This window comes from Lutra lutra, chromosome 5 (genome assembly GCF_902655055.1).
Source record: "Lutra lutra chromosome 5, mLutLut1.2, whole genome shotgun sequence".
Taxonomy (NCBI): domain Eukaryota; kingdom Metazoa; phylum Chordata; class Mammalia; order Carnivora; family Mustelidae; genus Lutra; species Lutra lutra.
The window spans coordinates 81,095,825-81,117,210 of record NC_062282.1 but is presented as its reverse complement, the minus strand read 5'-3'; positions in this window follow the sequence as shown (position 1 = coordinate 81,117,210).

Genomic DNA, 21,386 nt, shown 5'->3' with positions numbered 1-21,386 from the left:
GAGGAAGCTGTTAACTACAACTGGCCCATGTGCCCAAGAACTGTGTAGGGTTGACAGTTTTCAGAAGGTTCACACATGACATCTCACCCTCTGAAGCTTTGTCACAGTCAAGGTGAGGCACCCTAGTGTTTTTCCATCACAATCTCTCGGCCTCAGACTCAATGTGGCTTCGAATTACATCACTTTTCTACTTTCTTTGCTTCTTTGTATTCTGTTGGCCAACATTGCTCTTTGTTGATGAGGGAAGTCTGGTTGAGTCAGGGGGAAAAAAATCTAGGGTCCACAAGATGGAAATGTAAGCTTAACCATTGTAGAGCATGGCTTTGCACGTGTCGTGATGTGTCAGAATCATTGATGCAGTGGTTCTCAAACGTCCACATGTTCAAGACCTGAGGTTTAGGTCACTTGTTAAAAATGAAGCTATTGATGGGTGAAATAAATCAGACAGAGAGAAAAATACAGTATGGACTCACTTAAATGTGGAATCTAAACAAAACAAAACAAATGAACAAACAAAACAAAACAAAACAAAAAAACAGAACTCATAGATATAGAGAACAGACTTGTGGTTGCCAGAGGGGTGGGGGGTGGGGGCGGGTGAAATGGGTGAGTGGAGGCAAGAGGCTGAGACTTCCGGTTATAAAATAAGTAACGCGATGTCATGTACTTCACAGTGACTATAGTTAGTAATACTCTATTGCAAATCTGAAAGATGCCAAGAAAGTAAATCTTAAAAGTTCCCATCAAAAGAAAAGAAACTTTTTGTAACTACGTATGAAGACAGATATTAACTAGGGTTGCTGCTGTGATCATTTCCTAATGTATACGAGTATGGAATCATGAAACTAATACAATGTTGAATGTCAATTACACTTCAATTTAAAAAACTTAGAGCCTCAAAATCCTAAAGCTGTCTATTTCATGAGTTTGGGGTCAGGTCAAGGAACCTGCATTTTTATTTTATTTTTTTAAGATTTTTTTATTTTAGAGAGAGAAAGAGAGAGAGAGAGAGCTCAAGCATGGGAGAGGGGGAAGGGCAGAGGAAGAGAGAATCCAAGCACTCCCCGCTGAGCACAGAGTGGGTCGTGGGGCTCCATCTTATGACCTTGAGGTCACAACCAGAGCTGAAACCAAGAGTTGGACACTCAAACAACTGTACCACCCAGGCGCTCCAGAACCTGCATTTTTAAATGATCAGTCCAGGTGATTGGATTCAGGCAATCTGCAGACCACACTGTGAGAAGTCCTAAGGGGCTGAATAAAGATACAAGTGTCTGGGTCTGGCCACATATGTACCCTTCCAGAACTCGCAGCCCTGTGTGTCTCCCACTCCAGAGAGGAATCTGGCACACAGGTAAGAGTGGGACCTACTGTCACAGAAATTCTTTCATTCAGAAAAAATAAGCCAGACTTGCACTTTTCATGTCCCTTCCTCCTGGGGCCCTCATCACTACCTGAAAATCAGGGTACACAGCTTTCTGCATTGCAGTCTTGGAGAAAAACTCCCATGGGCTCCAGCTGCTGAGGTCCTAAAGCAGAAAGGACTACAGATAGGGACAGTGCAACTATATTCATTTTAGAGATTTTCCCTCTTTTCCTGGGAATCCCCAAGGTGAACATGGCCACCTGGAGCTACCCAGCTGGCTGGGAGATAGTCCCCTTCTGTGTTCTTTGGGAGCAAGGGACACAGGGAAGCAGCTGTATCCATCCAACACGCAGAAGCCCGTGAAGCTGTCATGCCTCTTGAACAGATGCAGATTTCCAGCAGATGGGCTCCTCGGTGCCAGGCGCCAGGCTGCTGCAGCTGCCCGATGGAGAGCATGCTGCTGGCCTGGCTGTGAGCCCCTGGAGAGAATGACGAAACCTGTAGGAATGCTAGATTCCTCGGAGTGCAGACAAGCCCTCTGGGGAAGATCAGCAGCCTCAGCACCCAGTGACGCCTGATTCAGCTGCAGCATCTGTGGTCAGATAGGCGTGCGGAGGCAGGCTCCTGCTCTGGGGGACTAGATAGCTTCACTGGGACTTTACACTAAAGCCAAAATGTAGCTCCATCTCAAATGAACGTAGCCTTTATTTCCCAGTCCTCAAAACTCAAGCAGAATCACGGGCCAGTCTCAAGCTTAAGTTCCTGCATGATCTCCCAACTCCCATTGGTATCACTGGGGAGGGTTAAACCATTGCTGTTTTTCATTCATTCAACAAACATTTACTAAATGCCTCCAGTGATAGTAACACTAAGTCACTGCCCTGACCAGGCACAGGCCTAGACCTGCCAGGGGCATCTTACTCAATATTCCCCAAACTGTGTGACTAACACTCTACTTTGCATAAGGAAACGGAGGATGGCAGAGGTGAAGCAGCCTGCTTACGCTATCACACCAGTAAGAGGCGGTCAGTCCTTCCATGTGTCAGGCTGAGCTCACGTGATGCCCTCTTTCAGCCTTTCAACTGATTTAGCTCATCCATTCACCCACAAACCAGTCTCTATTCTCTCTGTGGGGTCTGCCCCTTAGCCCACCAACCCTGCCTCCTCTAGCACCGGCTTTCTATCAGCTCTCTTGGGTGCATCTAACGCTGAGGTCCCCAACTCATCCTGATGCCTGGCCACAACTCTCCTGGTCTTGCCTACACCCTACACTGGCTCTTCCAGTATGGGCCCGTTGAACCTCGCTGCTCCTCGTGGTTCTCAGACACTCAGCTGCTGTGACATTTCTCACAGGAAGTCATCCCTGACTGACCCCTCCCCCGACATGCAGGACTCCAGTGTGTGACCTCACCACATTCTGGGGATGCCTTTATTCCAACATGACATCCCACAATATGTTGAGATTTTTGGGCTTCTGTCAGCATTTCCTATTAAAACAGTCTCATGGGGCGCCTGGCTGGCTCAGGAGGTACAGCACATGACTCTGGATATTAAGGTGGGTCCTGAGTTCCAGCCCCACAGTGGGGCGTAGAGTTTACTTATAAAATAAGTAAAATAATAAATAAATAAAATAAAAATGGTTTCATGATTGTGAATGACTGGGGCCAACATGCTACATGGCATGTGATGAGTACTCTGTAAATATTTGTTGAACCAACCAGAAGAGACCCACATTCCACACTGAGGCATGGGCAAGGAAAAAGCACACCAATATTTTAACACAAGAAGGTAAAATGCAACCTCACAAATATTCACACTTGGAAGGGGGAAAGCCATGACTGAAATATAGTAACTGAACTCTACAGGAAAGGATATTATACAGAGACTGAAGGCCTGAGTCAGGAATGTGACCACCTGGGCTGGAGTCCTGGCTTCCCTACTTACTGTGCAACCTCTGAGCCTTAGTGCTCCCATCTTTAAGACAGAAGTAGCTAATCTTACAGGGCTGTGTGAGGATTAAATGGGATAATCCATGGGAAGCATTTAAAAGTGCACTGTTGATGTTTAGTGAACATCATACTTATTTTTTTGTTGTCCATAATATGTGGGTTTAATAAAAAGAGAATGTGGGAGAAAACTAAGAAGATATACTAGCTTTAGTATTTTCAGAGTATGGTACAAATCCCCAGGCCAGAAAAAAAAAAAAAAATCCAAGTCAGAGGGGTGCTTGGCTGGCTCAGTTGAAAGGGCATGAGGCTCTTGACCTGGGGGTTGTGAGTTTGATCCCCACATTGGGTATAGAGATTACATGAATAGATATATAAAAACTTTTTTAAAAAATTAAAAACTTTTAAAAATATGTATTAAAAATATATAAAAACTTTTTAAAAAACTCTTTAAGTTAAAAAAAAAAATCCAAGTCAGAACTGACAACCAAAGGCCCAGATTTAAAAAATTTTAATTAGCTATCATATTTTAAAATGAAGAAACAAATAGTCTAATTAAAAAATAGGCAGAGGGGGGTGCCTGGGTGGCTCAGTAGGTTGGGTGTCTGCCTTGGGTACAGGTCATGATCCCAGAGCCCTGGGGGTCCTGGGATAGGGCTGGGAGGACTCCTTGCTCCCTAGGGAGCCTGCTTCTCCCTCTCCCTCTGCCACTCTTGTGTGTTTGCACTCTCTTTCTCTGTCAAATGTGTAAGTGAAATCTTAAAAAAAAAATAGGCAGAGGATGTGAATAAAAATTTTGCCAAAGAAGCCCTACAGATGGTCAACAGGTCCATGGAAAGGTGCTCAACATCACTCATCAACAGAAAAATGCAAATCAGAGCCACAATGAGTTATCACCTCCTACCAGTCAGAACAGCTAGCATCAAAAAGATAAGAAGTATGCATTGGTGAGGATGTGGAGAAAAATGAATCCTGTGTATCCTTGGTGGTAACGTAAACTGGGGCAGCCACTGTGAAAAACAGTATGGAAGTCCTTAAAAAGTTAAAAATAGAAATACTATGTTATCCAGTAATTCCACTACTGGGTATTCACTCAAAGAAAATGAAAACACTAATTTGAAAAGATATATGTGCCCTTTTTTACTGCAGCATTATTCACAATAGTCAAGATATGGACGCAAACCAAGTGTTCATTGATGGATGCAATGGATAAAGAAGATATGATGTATAAACCGTGGAATATTGCTCAGCCATAAAAATACATAAGATCTTGCCATTTACAACCACATAGATGGACCTAGAGAGAATTACACTAAGTGAAATAAGTCAGAGAGAGAAAAACAAATACCATGTGATTGCACATATATGTGGAATCTAAAAATCGAAGCAAATGAATGACACCAATGAAAACGAGCAGAAGTAGACCCATAATACAGAGAAAATACTGACAGTTGCCAGAGGTTAAGAGGCTGGGGCTGGGGCTGGTGAGGAAGATGGGTGACGGGATTGGGAGGTACAGGCTTCCAATTACAGAATAAATAAGCCACGGGGATGGAAGATACAGCACAGGGAGTACAGTCAGTGGAACAGTAACAGCACTGTTTGGGGACAGATGGGAGCTAACTTGTGGGGAACACAGCATCATGGATACACTCATCAAATCACCATGTTGTATACCTGAAACTAACATAACAGGGTGTCAATTATACCTCAATTTTAAAAAACCTAGTCTCTTTTAAAAAAATGCAGAAACTTTACATTAAGAGAAAGAAGTCCAGAGTTCTGCATTCTGACTGCCCAGTGATTCCCCACATTAGAGTGGGCCCCTCCCAGCCCGACTGCTTCGTACCTGACCTGCTTCACACCACACGCCTTTCCATCGTGACTCCTGCAGGACAGGATGCCTTCTTGGTACCAATAGAATTCATTCTTCCACACAGTTCTCTGCTCAGGAAACAACTCCAACTTCATCTGTTACCTCCTCCATCTGGGGACCCATCCAGCTTCACTTCCCACGACTCTGCATCATATCCTCCAGCCCCCACAGGCTGCCATGGCCCCTCACACTCTGGCTCCTTCCTGCTTTGGGCTGGAAGGGCCCCTCCCTCCCCTCTGCTCACCTGGAGCCCCCTCACCTGCCAAGGCTTAGCTCAAGTCCAATGGCCCTCAGGAGCTTCTGTCACACTCCGCAGCCTGCAGCGCAGTCTCCCTTCCCTAGGGTTGCACTGCACAGGGACAGGAGGAATGATGGCCGAGTGCACTTGGGTGTTCTCAGTCTTTATCCTGAATCGAAATCTGTCCTTGTCCACTCTGTTCTCTCCTTTCTCCCTGCCTTCGGGGGTCTCTGTCCTTGCTGAATCTACCCCCTGGACTTCTGTGATCTAAAACAAAACCAGAATGGGGTTGGGGGAATAGGACAAGAGATGGGGGAGGTTAGGAGCAATAAAAGAGAAAACTAGGGTAAACCCAGGGTGGGCAGTGAGCAGGAAGGAAAAGGAGGGGGCTGTATCAGCAGCTGGGTGTGAGAGAATGGAAAAGCAAGGAAGGATGGCGGCGGGGGGGAGTTCTGTAATGTGTGCACTTCCATTCTGTTCCCACAACCAGTTAGAACCACGAGCCCTCTTGGTCTTTGGTTCTCTTGGTCTTTGCTTTGGCGATCCCCCATTCTACAGGTGAATGGAAGCTCATAAGGACTGACACTTCACTTAGCTCTCCTTTTTATCTCTCAGAGTCCAGGGACTGCACACATACACACAGACAGACAGACCTCGGTGTCCTCAAGTGTTCTCAGGTAAGTGACCTGAAGAAGATGTCAGGCATCAAGAACCTAGGCTCTTAGATTTCCTCTTGGCAGAAGCGTGACGAGATCAGATAACAACGTGGTTTTGCATCCCAGCTAATACCCTGGAAGATTCTCTGGACTAGAAAGCAGTGGTTCTCAAGCTTGAGCCAGCACCGCAGTCACCTGGGGTGGAGACGGGGGATAAGAGGGAAGACGCTTGTTAAAACAGAAATCACCATCGGGTCCCGCCCCCAGAGCTTCTGATTCAGCTGGTCCGGGATGGGGTCCAGTAACTTGCTTGCCTAACAGCTCCCAGGTGATGCTGATGCTGCCAGACTGGGGGCCACACCTTGAGGAATCTGGCCCCAGAGTCCAGGGCGGAGGTCCAACTCAAAAGTCACACCACTGAACCACTTTACCAAAAAAGTAACCGTTCCCTCCCCACCCCTTCACTATCTAACAGGTCAGGCCACCTTCCCCTTCAGGGTCTTTACTTGGCCCCGCGGACGCCCATGGCAGGGTGGAGGGTGCCCCCTTGTGGCCGACATGGAAAACTACCCGAACGGTAATACATTCGCTCTAGACCATTACGAGGTTTGCCGAACTCATTTTAAGTGTATCTGCCTCACAAAAGATCCGGGGAAACCTGCGTGGTTCATCATCCACCAGCTCGGGTGCACATGTAGATGAGAGGCCAAAGAATCATTCAGGTGTGCGATGTCAAGTGCTCGGCCCAAAGGTGCTCAGGGACAGCAGAAACCACTGATTCTCATGGTCTAGGATTTTGTAGGGTGCGAAATTTGAAAAGAATAATCCAAACTGGTTTATTCCCCGAATTCTCTGTTGGAGAATATGCTTCATAGAAATTAGAACGGAACAATTTCAAAGCAGACATTAGAGTGTGAGGCCGCGCGCAGTTGCGGGCTGACACAGCTGATCGCGAGCGAACGCGCAGGGTCTCTCTGCTTTTAGCCGGTGGTCCGATCCAGATGTCGGGTCTGCTGCCACCTGCTGCTCAGGCGCGGAACATGCAGGAGGAGGTAAGCAGGGGACACGGTCAGCTCAGCAGGCTTTTCAGACTTGAGAGTGTATTATTACAGCCACCTGGAGGGCTCACTTGTTAAACGTAGATTTCTCAGCTCCACCTTATCTGATTCAGTGGGGAAGAGGGCGGGGCCCAAGAAGGTGAGTTTCTAATAACTTCCTGGGTGGTGAGACTGCTGCTGGGGGTGGTCCCGAAAGCACCTGGATGACATCTGTAGTTCTTCTTGTGCCACACATTTCTGAAGCTTGATTATTTATCAAAGCCTGTAAATGACCAAAAGCCTCTATTTAACTCGGGGCTGCTCACCTGGGACACTACTGATATTCTGTGATGGGGCGGCAGCCATGGGGGATAGAGTGGGGGGTGCGTGCCGTAAGCTGTAGGATGTTTAGCGTTAGCCTTTGCCTCTGTCCTCTAGATACCTGGAGCAGCTTCATCTCTCCAAGGTTTGATGAGCAAACATGTCTCAGACATTACCAGATGGCCCTGGGAAGCAAAACTGCCCCCACCCCAAAATCGCTGCTCTTAAAGGTGGGTAGATGTTCCTTTCCCATTTGGTGGACTGGGAAGGCATCCTCAAATATTGCCTTAAATACATAAAGATCCTGACATATAGTAAACTCTCAGCATCTTGGAATTAAACAACAACAACAACAACAACAACAACAAAAAACACAGCTTACATATGCTGAATACCTACTATACGCAAAGCACTTTGCTAATGCTTTTCAAATCACCCCCTTTAGAGGAAAAGTAGAGAGGCAAACCAAGAAACAGACTTTCAACTATAGAGAACAAACTAATAGTTACCAGAGGGAAGGGAGGTGGGGGGATGGGTGAAAAAGGTGATGGGGATTAAGGAGGGCACCTGTTGTGATGAGCACAGAGTCATGTATGGAAGTGCCGAATCATATGTTGTACACCTGAAACTAATATTATTACATGGTATGTTGACTACCCTGGAATTTAAATAAAACTTTTTTTTTAGTTAACATATATTATTTGCCCCAGGGGTATAGGTCTGTGAATCATCATTAAGTAAAAACTTTTAAAAAATTAAACAAATTACCCCTTTAATTCTCATAACACTTCTTTTACTGATGAGGAAACTAAAGCTTTGACTTGTTAAACAACTTGCCCCCAATCATGGTTATTGCCAGTGTAAGATGTGGGGGCACGTGGAATATAGGGCTATCCAGACCACGACAACCCAATAAAATCATAAAGTCACAAGTACAAGCCGCGTGTGTGATTTTACATTTTACATTTATAGAAGCCACATCTAAAAAGAAAAAGAAACACAGTAAAATTAATTTTAGTATAGTTTGCTTAACTCAGCATCTGAACTATTATCGTTTTAATGTGTGATCAATATTATTTAGATTGTTAATATATCTTATGTTCTTTCATTTTTTGGTACTTAGTCTTTGAGATCTGTGTGTATCTTTACACTCATACTTCTCAATTTCCACCAGCTACATTTCAAGGGCTTGAGAGCCGCCTGTGCTGGAGGCCGCCCCTCCGGACAGCACAGGCCCAGACTCTTTGCTCAGCTGTCCTCCAGCCTTCATTTGTGGACCAACATGTGCCAATTTTACTTCCTCGTCCTTCAATTTCTGCCTGTACTTCAGCCATTTTGTCAGACTCACAGGCCTATTCACGTGCTCTGCAATCTGTTCTTGGAGCATCTCTACTTATTTTAAAACGAGGACTACGTTTTTAATTTATTATAGTAGATGCCTCCTCTGGTGGCCAGACTGTTGACTACTATCTAATTTTAGTTCTGATGGCTCTTCCAGTGGCTGTTTCCCTACACAGTCTGTGTTTGTACTTGGGGAACAGAGATCATTCATCTTATCTGATGCTAACCACATAGGCACATTTTCATCATACTCTTGTGCTTTCTGGTTTATCTCCCAACATCTAGGAATGTTCATTCTCATTTGAGAAGTCTGCCTTTCTCTGGGCCCTCTGCAATGTTTCTCCCTGTAGTTTCTCACACTGCCCTTTTAAAATGGCTTTTTGGTTTGTTTTTTTTTAAGTAGGTTCCACATCCAATGTGGAGCCCAATGAAGGGGGCCTGAACTCATGATCCTGAGATCAAGAACTGAACTCAGATCAAGAGTCGGACGCTTGGGGCGCCTGGGTGGCTCAGTGGGTTAAAGCCTCTGCCTTTGGCTGGGGGTCGCGATCCAGGGGTCCTGGGATCCGGCCTTGCATCGGGCTCTCTGCCCCCTCCCCACCACCGCCTGCCTCTCTGCCTACTTGTGATCTCTGTCAAATAAATAAATAAAATCTTAAAAAAAAAAAAAAGAGTCGGATGCTTAACCAATGGAGCCACCTAGGTGCCCCTTAAATGTTCTTGATCATTCAGGAAACCAATGATTTTTCTAGAAAATTTTGTAGCAAACCCTTAGTCTTGCCACATTCATGCATTCACACTTTACAGGTATGAAAATCAAGGCGGACTTAGATCATAAGGTCAACTTATACCAATAAAAAGTAATAATGAGAGCTATTGCTTATGAAATGCTTCCTATGAACCATGCACTGTGCTCAGCACCTGATACACACTGTCTTACTCACTTCTAATAGTCCCATGAGGTATATACTATTGTGATGGCCATCTTTGAGGTGAGGTGAGGAGGCACAGAGCATTGAAGTAACTTGTCCAAGGTCTCCCAGGTAGCAACTGGCCGAGCTGGGGGTCTCTCTGGGTCGGTTTGATGATAGAGTTGATCTCCTGACCTCTAGGTTCCACTGTCTGAAAGATATTGTGCAAATGTTATTCTTGTTCTAGTTTGTAACGATATGGTTCCATTGATCATACCCCTTACCTGGGTTACCATACACCTTCATGGGGAAAAAAAAAATATGTATTCTCGGTATTCTAGAGACTGCTTCTGAGGCTATAGGCCAGGACTTCGCTGAATGCAGTGTGCTTGCTGTCTTGAATAGGACAATGAGACTCAGGTCTACCACGAGCTCAGACCAGAAGGCCCAGCAAGGTCACAACCAAACCCAGAAGAAGAGCATAGGGACCGAAGCCAGAGTGCAGTGGGTCCAGGACTGGAATGTGAAAGCAGATTTCACGTGAAGACAGGCTTCCAGTGGGACAAGGGGGTGGGGGAGGTGAAGGAAAACAGGGCTCAAAGGAGGGGCTGTGCTTTTACCTTGCACTTTTGTTTCGTTAAAGATTTCAGCATGTTGCAGTGCTGATGGGGAGAAGTTAAGAGTTGAAGACACAGGAGAGCTCAGGGAAGGGTAAATGGGAATCAACAAGGATCCCAAAGAGTCAGGACAGGAAGGTGTGTGGAGCCCATGTGGGGGAAATACGTTTGCCAGGTTTAATGCCAAAGTATATTTGTTCCTCCTACATCATTCTGTCACCTCCCAATGTCACTGCCTGATAAATCACCACAGTCAAAATGCCCATCGTCAACTGGCTTGGGAAGTTAAGTGTTTTGTATACACCTTCTCCCCACTGGGACAACTTTTTATTCTTTTCAGTGAGGAAAATGTAAAATACATGATGCCAGAACGTGCATCTGGGGGCCGTTCCAAATGCAGGTGACCTGATTTGGTAGAAGGGACACTGAAGTCTGTTTCCACCTAAAATAGCTCTCACTGACTTTCTTGGGTTCTTAAAATATCCCACTATTTGAATTATCTCCCTAGAGTCCTGTTGAAATATAAATATGTCATATAAATATAACATACTTATATATAAATATAACATATTTATATATAAATATAAAAATGAAATATAAATATGATTTTGAAAAAAGCACCTAATATCCATTGTAGCATTATTCACAAAAGCCAGAAGGTGGAGGCAACCCAGTGTCCATCAATGGCTCCATGCATAAACAAAATATGGTTTATACATACAATGGAATAATAGTATTCAGCCATGAAAAAGAAGGAAATGCAGGTCACAACATGGATGAAAGTTGAGGACATTTTGCTAAGTGAAATCACGCTGTCACAAAAGGACCAATACCATATGTTTCCACTCATATGAGTTAATACAACAGTCAAAATCATAGAGACAGAAAGCAGAATGATGTTTGCCAGGGGCCAGGGGGAGGGAGCGATGGGAAGCTGTTGTCTAAGGGCATGGAGTTTGTTTTGCAAAACAGAAAGAGCTCTGCTTTTCTGCCTGTTGCCTGCTCTCCTCCCTAGTGGAGCAGTGCTCAGGCTGGACCTCTGTCTCCAGGTTCCAGGTTCCTGTTAACCTAGAGCCATCCCCATCTGTCTCCACTCTCCACCTGCCATTGCGTTTGTGGACTGGGACCTCATCAACCATGATGGTAAATCCTCAGACATCAAGATTAAGGAGACCAAGGGTGGGCTGACCACCCGAGGTGGAGGGGAAGATGGTCAGCAGGACAGAGGGTAACACTGATGACTTACTCATTTATGGCAATGCCTCCACTAAAGACCCTGAGAGGTAAAGAAGGTACCCAAAGCAGTCACTGGCGTTGATACTGTCATGACCATCACTTGCAAGAAACCAGCTTCACGTTAAGAAAGCCTATAAGAAGTACATCACAGACAACATGAACTCAACCAAAAGCAAACCTGAAGAACAGAGACCCAGGTTACAGAACAAAGCAAGCCTATCCTTGTTAACTGCAAAAACCACCAGCTCTTTATTGATGGGAACACAAATCCAGATGGCCTGGTTGCTCTGCTGGACTACTGTGCTACTGTAAGGACAGTGAGAGCTCCCAGTATGACTTTCTTTAAGGATGGTTTAGAAATGGGAAAATGAGAATAAGTTTGGCTATTACTTTAGATCTATTGCCTGCTGTTGTAACTGCTGCTGCTTTTCATGCCCACACCACCAGCACTTAGACAAATGGGTGATAGGCCTCTTGAGCTCTCTATTTAATCTGACCTCGGTTTATTTGGAGGAGAGGCATTGTTTTTAAGGAAAAAATAAAATTATTTAAACCTTAAAAAAATATGAAAAGAGCTCTGGAGATAGAGTGGTGATGGTTGCATGAGAACATGAAGGTACTTAATGCCAAGGAACTATACACTTGGAAGTGGTTGAAAATAGTAAATTGTATGTCATATGCACCTTATCACAATTTTTAGTTTTTAATTTTTTACCTTTTTTTGTCCTCCCCCCTCTTTTATTTTTTTTAGAGACAGAGAGCATGAGAGTGCAAGCGGAGAGGGCCATAAGAAGAGGGGAAGAGAGAAAATCCCGAGCAGGGTCCATGCTCATGATAGAGCCCCATGCAGGACTCGATCTCACCACCCTGAGATCATGACGGAGCCAAAATCAAGAGTCAGAAGCCCAATAAACTGAGCCACCCAGGTGCCCCCTCTTTTTCTCTTTATTTAAAGTAGGCTACATGCCCAGAGTGGAGCCCAACACGGGGCCTGAACTCATGACCCAGAGATCAAGGCATGAGCTGAAATCAAGAGTAGGACACTTAACCATCTGAGCTACCCAGGTGCCCTTATTTTTTTAGTTTTTTAAAAAAAGATTTTATTTTTTTTTTTTTTTTTTTTTTTTTTTTTTTTTTTTTTTTTTAAGATTTTTTTTATTTATTTATTTGAGAGAGAGAGAGAGAATGAAAGAGAGAGCATGAGAGGAGAGAGGTTAGCGGGAGAAGCAGACTCCCTGCTGAGCAGGGAGCCCGATGTGGGACTCGATCCTGGGACTCCAGGATCATGACCTGAGCCGAAGGCAGTTGCTTAACCAACTGAGCCACCCAGGCGCCCAAAAGATTTTATTTTTAATCTCTATACCCAATGTGGGGCTTGAACTCACAACCCCAAGATCAAAAGTCACATGCTCCACCAACTGAGCCAGCCAAGCGCCCCATCACATTTTAAACATTAAAAAAAAAAATGTTTTTTTTTAAAAAACATTAAAAACCCAGGTCATTTAACAGGGGCCACTTGATCACTTGTTCTCGTCCATTGTTAGTTTGGCTCAGTTTTGCTTTTCAGAAAAAGACTATCAGTCACGAGCAGGACATCAAGGGGCTGGGACCTGGAAGAGCAGGTGACACAGATGACAGTCATGAGGAAGAGAGTTCACTGGGCTCTAGAATGTGCTTTGAGAAAGGCCCAATTTGGGGTTCCTGTCCTGAGCTGAGGGGACACCCCTGCAGGTCCTCAGTAGCAGGAGGAAAATGTGAAAACCCGGCCCCTTGAGGAGCTGGTTTGTGAAGGAGAGGATATCTGCCTCTGGGTGTTGTTGTTTGCCCTTTTACTGAGGGCCTCCTGGCCAGAGACCTTCCTCTGAGAGAGTAACAATACTACAGTTATGATCATCAATTAGGCTCCTGTGAGTCAGTGACATTGGCTTGTCCAGAAAACCTTCTCCCAGATCCCCCATCTCACAAGCTGGTGTAAAGGGCGGGGGGGCCCTGACACTAAGTCTCAAAGTCGAGAATGGGTGTGAGGAAGGTAGAGCCACACCCGACTGGCCAGAGGGAGCCTCTCAGTCTAGTGCTTTCCTTAATTCAGCCAGCACCTCCTCCACCTTCAGCCTTGGGAAAGAGAGGCATTTTGGTCACAAAAGGTAGCATTTTAAACCTCTCTCATTAATAAGGGAGACAGAATTGTTATACTAGTTGGGGAACACTCAAGAAGGAATACATTTCATTTCCATGCATCTCCAGCTTGAGTCCCAGGCTTAGCAGATGCTATTTTTATCAAATACTTTCTATTCTGTGACATGCTTTACCAACTTTCTATTATTAGACAAATCAGGAAAAGTTCACGTTTGATTTCCCTTCCTTCTGGCTTCTCCCTCCTCATTTGCAAGATGGGTGGTTGTTTGGGCGGGGGCACTGTCCTTGCAATAGAAGGTAAATGACAGGGAAATGGCAGCCATCTGAAAACCCAACTTGATGCCAAAGCATCCTGGAAACTGGCCCTCCTTCCTTTGCAAATGACATCGCGTCCTGGCTTCACCCCATCCCAGATGGCACAGCTGATGGGACAGGGAAGAAAAAAATACAGATTTTAGAGTATTTACAGCGTCATGTCTCCCTACCCCCACTTCCTGTGAAGGAGGGTTAGTCTTGGCAGCTAGGTTTTAGAGCCTCTCTTGTGTGGAATATAGAAAAATGCTGGAAGGGATTTTGAGTCACATGGTGCTGTGGGTGGGGATGGCTTGATGAGTCCACTGAAGAAAAGGCAGGGAATTACCTGCGAGGGAAAGCAGAATAGATCAGAAGGTAAGAGGAAGGATAAAAGAGCTAAGAGCCAGAGATGGCATGAACCTGGGTGGGGGGAGGGGATTTAAGAGATAAATTAAGGGGGATTGTAGTAGTTGGTGGGCTGTCATAAGAAGGATATGAGAGAGAGATGGGAGGAGATTTTCCAGAAACATTGTTGGTGTTATGAATAGAAACCATCCTCCTGTTGGCATTTTTTTAAAAAAAGATTTTATTTATTTATTTGACACAGAGGCAGAGCACACGTAGGGGGAGCAGCAGGCAGAGGGAGAAGAGAAGCAGACTCCTCACTCAGCAGGGAACCTGGGGTGGGGCGGGGCTCAATCCCAGAACCTGGGGATCCTGACCTGAGCAAAAGGCAGACACATATCAGACTGAGCCACCCAGGCGCCCCTCCTATTGGCATTTTTAAGAGATTTCAGTAAAGGTGTAAAATGGTTTCAAAGCTTTTTTTTTTTTTTTTGTATGAGGGACTGGGGTTTATTCAAGGCAACCTGGATGACTGGAAGCTAAGGTTAATAGTGAAAGATGACCACCATTAACCTCCCTTCTCCCAGCAACACGTTCAGGTATTTCAAAAGGGATTTGAACTGCAAATATGTCTTACTCGATTTCCTGAGAGTTTAATTTTCTTTTTTAGCCACCATTGAAAATTGTGATTTCACATTTTAAAAAGCCTGCATTTCCTGCTTCTTAAAAAAAAAAAAAGGAAAAATCTGGCAACATAAGACTCCCGTTTCCATATGGCAAAAGAGGCTCATGTTCCTTGGTTAACCCAAGCGCCCCGCACTCATGTGAGGTGTGCAGATGCACATAAACCTGACTCGCTTCCTGTGTTTCTATCCCCTACCATCTTGTAACAGCAGACTATTCCACTGGAGCCGGCTCTCCTGATGAGCACAATGTCAGAGGTTGGACAAAATAAAAACAAAATCAACCTGAAGGGCATCAAAGAGTTAAAAAGATAATGAAGATTTGCTAAACCAAGATCTGGGGAGAGATGGGAATTTAGAGGGGGCAAGCCCATCAACTGAGACATCTTTTCCCCTTGGGATATTTGCTGCTTCTGGAAGAGACAGCTAAGAAGCTGAGAGGCTAAGCAGCATGGAAGCAGTTTTGCATCCTAAGGGGACAAAAGTTGGAATCCAGGGCCCACCATAGGAGAAGGGGCCCTGAAATCCCTCATTTTAGGTGAGGGCCCTGACGGACTGCACCTTAAAACTGAAGAATAGGAAACAGACCACATTTTGCAGGGTCTCAGCTCAGCCACCAATGAGCTTCATTCTTCAAATTGGATTAAGGTGATCCTGGATTCCTAGTATTTCCAAGTGCCTAGCAGAAGCAAATGTAAACACTGGAGGAATAGTACACATTAAGGTCTCATGTTACTTCTACAGGTTTTCACACACAATTGCTGCACACATGAAAATAACCAGGCACAAAAGGAATGAGACAATATGAATGAGATCCAGGGGAAACAACTACAATAGAAACAATCTCAGAAAACTGTAGTTACTAGTGTTATCAGGCAGAGACTATGCAAAGGAGATAAAAGGGTAAAAATTCTGGTAGAGAACTAGAAACTTAAAAAAAAAGGACAATGATGATTTGTACGTAATCATTCTACAGAAATATAGAATTGAAAAATATAATAACAAAAGTAAAGAGCTCAGTAGATGAGTTTAACAGCTGTCTAGCCATGGTTAAAGGGAGAAGTGATGAACTGGGCAGTAGGGTAGAAGGAAACATCAGAATGAAAAATGGAAGACAAAAGAATGAAAAATGCTGTCAGGGAATAAGAGATACGGAAGATAAAGTGAAGACTGAAGTTCCAGAATAAGAGCGACAATAAGGCAGCAGCAACATTTGAAGAGAAAAATAGTTGAGAAATGACCAAAATTGACCAAAAATATCAAGCCACAGATTCCAGAAGCCCTGGGAACCCCAACCATGATTAATAAAAAGAAAGCCACATGTAGGTACATCACATTAAATAGATGAAAATTAAAGACAAAGAGAAAATAAAGGTAAAAGAGCTAACATTACTTGGAAAAAAAAAAAAAAAAGAAAGAAAGAAACCACTAGCTTACTTCTTGGCAGAAACAACAGTAGCTAGGAATTAGTAGAATTTAAGTATCTTTAAAGTGTTTAGAGAAAACCTAGAATTCCATATCCCATGAAAGCAGCCTGTGATAATAAAAGTGAAATTAAGACATTTTCAGGATTCCTTACTAGCAGTAGATACTAAGGCAGTGTTCTTTAAGCAGAAGGAAGATGATTTTACATGACAGTTATAGATATAAGAAGAAATGAAGAACAATGCAAAGGCTAATTTGAAGAATCCAAATGAATTAGACTATATAAAATAACATAACAATGTCCACTGGGGATTTAAATTTTTAAAATATATGACAAGTATGTGTAAGTCAGAAGGAAGGGGTGAATGAAATTAAAATGGTCTGTGATCCTTGTATTACTGTGGAACAAGATAAAAATTACAATTAACATTAGACTTGATAAGTCAAAGATACATGTTGTTATCTAGAATAACCTCTAAAAGAGTAGTAAAATAAGTGTATCACTTCCAAGGTAATAGAGGAAAAATATAGAACATTTGACCACACCAAACAAGCAAGAGAGGACAAAAAGAACATAGGACACGTGGGACAAATAAAAGCACTTAATAAGATGGTAGATTTAAATCTAAATATATCAGTAATTACATCAAATGTTAATGAACAAAATACTTCAGTTAAAAGTGAAAGAGTATTGAACTGGATAAAAAAAATCTACATACTATAAGAAACACTATAATTTTTTAAATGTCGAAAGGGTGAAAAATATGTAAATATTAACCAAAACTATATAAGATTAATAGTATATGTTAATATCAACTTATATTTTAAGGCAAAAATCATTACTACAGCTAAAAAAGACACATCATAATAAAAAACTCAATTCACAAGGAAGACACGGTGATTATAAAACTTATACACATTTTATAGCTTTAAAAATATGAAGCCAAGGAGCCCCTGGGTGGCTCAGTCAGTTAAGCATCTGACTCTTGTTTTTGGTGCAGGTCATGACCTCAGGGTCATCAGATGGAGTCCTGTGTTGGGCTCTGTGCTCAGCGGGGAGTCTGCTTGAGATTCTCTCTCCCTCTCACTCTACCCCTCCCCCCTGCTTGTTCTCTCTCTCTCTCTCTCTAATACATAATTTTTTTTTTTATAAACGTGAAGCTAAGATTGATAAAACCACAGGAGGAAGTGAGCAGATAAATAGGTAAGGATACAGATTATTTGAATATGATTAGCAAATGACTTGATGGATATATACAGAATGTCTCACCCAACAATTACAGAATTTGGGTTCCTCAAAAATGTATAATTCTCAACCTTCCAAGAAAAAATAGGATTGAAATTCTCCATCTCATTTTATGTTAGGTGTGGCCATAGGACTAATTTTAGCCAATGAAATATGAGCAGAGGTAGCTTCTAGATGCTAGTGTATTACTAAACATATCTCCTTTTCCCTTCCTGAAAGTGGTGGTCTGGAGTTCCTTGACCTTCTTGAGCGCTGGGTCCTTGGTTAAGGGTGATACAGAGCAGAGCTCCCCAGACAACCTGGAAAGAGACAGGTTGATGTTCATGAATGAGAAATAAATCTTTTTTATTTTAAGTCACTGGCATTTGGGATTAATTATAATGACAGTATAACCTAGTCTATCCTGTCTAATACAGGTATAAAAAGAGGAGGACTGTTTTTCAGGCACAGAGGTGAGCCTTTCTTGAAGGAATATGGTACGATGGATTCCCAGGAATCCACTATGCCTGAAGCTCCAGGGAGATGGGTTGGGGACAAGGCTGGTAAGGGAGAGCAGCTCCCAAGAAGAGCCCTAAGTAGACTGGCTGGAGGCAAGTTTGGAAGGGCTTTGGATTTAACAGTAAAGAATGGATACTGTCCTGGAAGTTGAAGGACTGGCTGAATATTGCTAGTAATGAACATGGTAAGCCAGAGGGAATCTAATTGATGTGAAAGGAGGAAATCAGGTAGAGGGTTATTCTCCGTGAACATGTTCCAGGGTTATTTTTCCACTTCTTAGAGGTAGCCGTTATTAGCATTTGGTGACAATTTCTCCAGTCCTTGCATGCACACGCAAACACACACATAAACCAATTAAAAAAAGATCACATCAATCATACTCTACCTGCTATTCCAAATTTTTTTTTCCAATGAACAATATCTTCATGGTTATTTTGTGTCATCTTGTTTCTTTCCTTTTGATAGGATGCTACGGTATGGCTGTGTCAGAATTCTGTAACCATTCCCCCGCTGACAGATACTTAGGTTGTTTCCACTGTTACAAAAAAGGCCTCAGTGACCACCTTGCTAATAATGTCCATCCCTTGCTCTGTCTTTCTTTCTACACACAGGAAGAACAATTTTGCCACTATTTGAATGGTGACAATTTTAGGCTGGGTCACAGGAACACAACTAGGCTGGCCATTTGAGGAGACAATTTTGGTTAAGGGGTACCTGACATGCCTCAAATATACCCAGAATAGGGTCTCAAGCATAGTGAGCCCTCAAGTATTTGTTGAATGAATGAACAAACGAATCCACATCCACTGCAGACAAGTTTCTGGACCGGTTTGTCCCATCCCCACCTATAACAGAGTTTCTCAACCTCAGCACTAGCGACTCAGAGGGTTGCCTACTTTGTTGTAGGGGCTGTCGTGTATATTGTAGAATATTTAGCAGCACCCCTGGTCCCTACCCTCTAGATATCACTAGCACCACCCCGGCTACAGCAACCAACTCTGTCTTGCAGAAATCGCCAAATGTCTGCTGGGAAAGAAATCCCTCCCAGTTGAGAACCACTGCTTTATAACATGGGTTGTACTTCTGTAAATGCAAAGGTCCTTCCTCAAAACAGCCTACTCTATAAAGGTCGATCCTCCTTCTCCCAATCCTACCGTACTTACCAGGGCCCTTCTTCCTGGGTTCTCAGAGTCCTTTCATAGAGAGTCTACATTGTTCAATCTCTCTCTCTCTCCCTCTCTCTAAAGATTTTATTTACTTGACAGGGAGAGACACAGCAAGAGAGGGAACACGAGCAGGGGGAGAGAAAGAGAGAGCAGGCTTCCCACTGAGCAGGGAGCCCGATGCGGGGCTCGATCCCAGGACCCTGGGATCATGACCTGAGCCGAAGGCAGATGCTTAATGACTGAGCCACCCAGGTGCCCCAAGTCTACATTGTTCTTGGCTCAGATGTCATTTCCTTAGGGTCACCTTCCCTGATACCTCCTTCATGAAATGGGTCGATCCTCCTTATTTTTTGTCAGTTTCTATTCTACATTCTCTAATCACCAAATGCCCCTCCTTAGTAGTTCTTACAAAGTTGAATTTTAGAGTTAGTTGAGTAATTTTTAAATTAAGCTGTTTAGAGGTAGCTCCTTAGAGGCAGCCATGTGTAAGAATCTGGCATGTTAACATGTCAGTATTTGTTCATAATTTTTCCATTTAGTGCCGGAAACAATGCCTGACATACAGTAGGTGCTCAATTCTGTTGGATGGACAGAAAAACATCCAGTCAGCCATGGCCAGCTCAGGGTACAACAATCTTTGACCAGTCGTATTCCTGTGCCTTCTGAAAAAGTTCTAAGAAATGATGTTACCTATAGCTACATTTTAAAGCTGATACGTTACATGTTCATCATTAGGTTCATTTGGCTTCAAGATAATACCTTCCAGCATAATGTAAATATTGGAAATGAAAAATTAAGCTGTGACATCATTCTTTAAAGATACCTCTTAATCTGTTATTTCTAATATTCCTTATGATTTGCCTTCACAGTGCTTTCCTTCAAAATCAAGGAAGAAACAAGTTTTGTTACATACAAAAAATGCCTTAATTAATCATGAAAGCAAGCTGAATTAAATTAGTGAAGGAAGTTTCCAGCTTGGGAAACCTAGACCTGGAGATTCTTATATTTGGAGCAACAGTCCCTTAATAAGATTTGTGGAGTGCGGGGTATGCTTTCCAGTAAGGGAAGGATTATTACCAACACAGACCCTTTCTCAGGCAAATCAGTTTTAGGAAAGTGTGCCTAGAGAAACTGAGGATCTGGAAGCCAATTCTCTAAAAACAACCCTTGGTGCCCCCTTGTGAAGTTTTCACTACCATCCTGGGAGTAATGCAGCATAGTGGCCGGCCGGGGGCAGTGTTGGACAAGCTGATGGGCTCCATCTCTGGCCCTCCCGGCTCAGGGGAGCTGAGAGAAAAGGCCAGTTCCATCTGGATGCAGTCGGGAGCCACTGCAGGAGCGGCCCAGCCCAGTCCTCTCTGGTGTGCACATGTTCACACCGTGAATTATTCATAGGAGACCGGCTCCCAGGAGAATGGAGGCTAGAGACTCTCCATCCTGTATATAGAATCAGGGCCGGGGACTTGTAAAAAACCTCTTTCTCTCTCTGCTTCAAGAACAGGGTTTCGGAAAGAAATGGAGGAGTGAAGTCATGGGTCTGAATCAACTGTGAAGATTTTTTAATTTTCCTCTTAGGAAATGAAAACAATACTGAAATCTCAGTAATTCATAGCTCAGCAGACAGTCAGCAAAGTGGCCAGAAACTCCTGCTCTGGAATCAGACAGAGGAGGGCCTGGCTTTCTCCTCGGCAAGCCCACTCTCCCAGCCTCTGCTTCTCGGGCTGTCCCATCGGGACCACAGTCCCTTCCACAGAGGTTCGCAGTGAGGAGAAATGAGCCAGCGCAGGAAGGGCTCAGCATATGAGTGGCATGTAACAAGAGCTTAATAAGTAACACTGACGATGGTGAAGAGGATGATACAGCATTTGTCAGGCATGAGTGTTCCAAAACTTTCCATTCATGTCCGAAGAGGAAAAATCAGAGGTGAAAAACCAAGCCACTAAAAGGCTTCAAGATTCATAAGCCTCGGGGTTAGAAGCAGAAACAGCTGGATTGGGGGAGCGGGGAATCAGGGCTTCAATGTTACAGGCCCGCTCTGTTCCTGCACC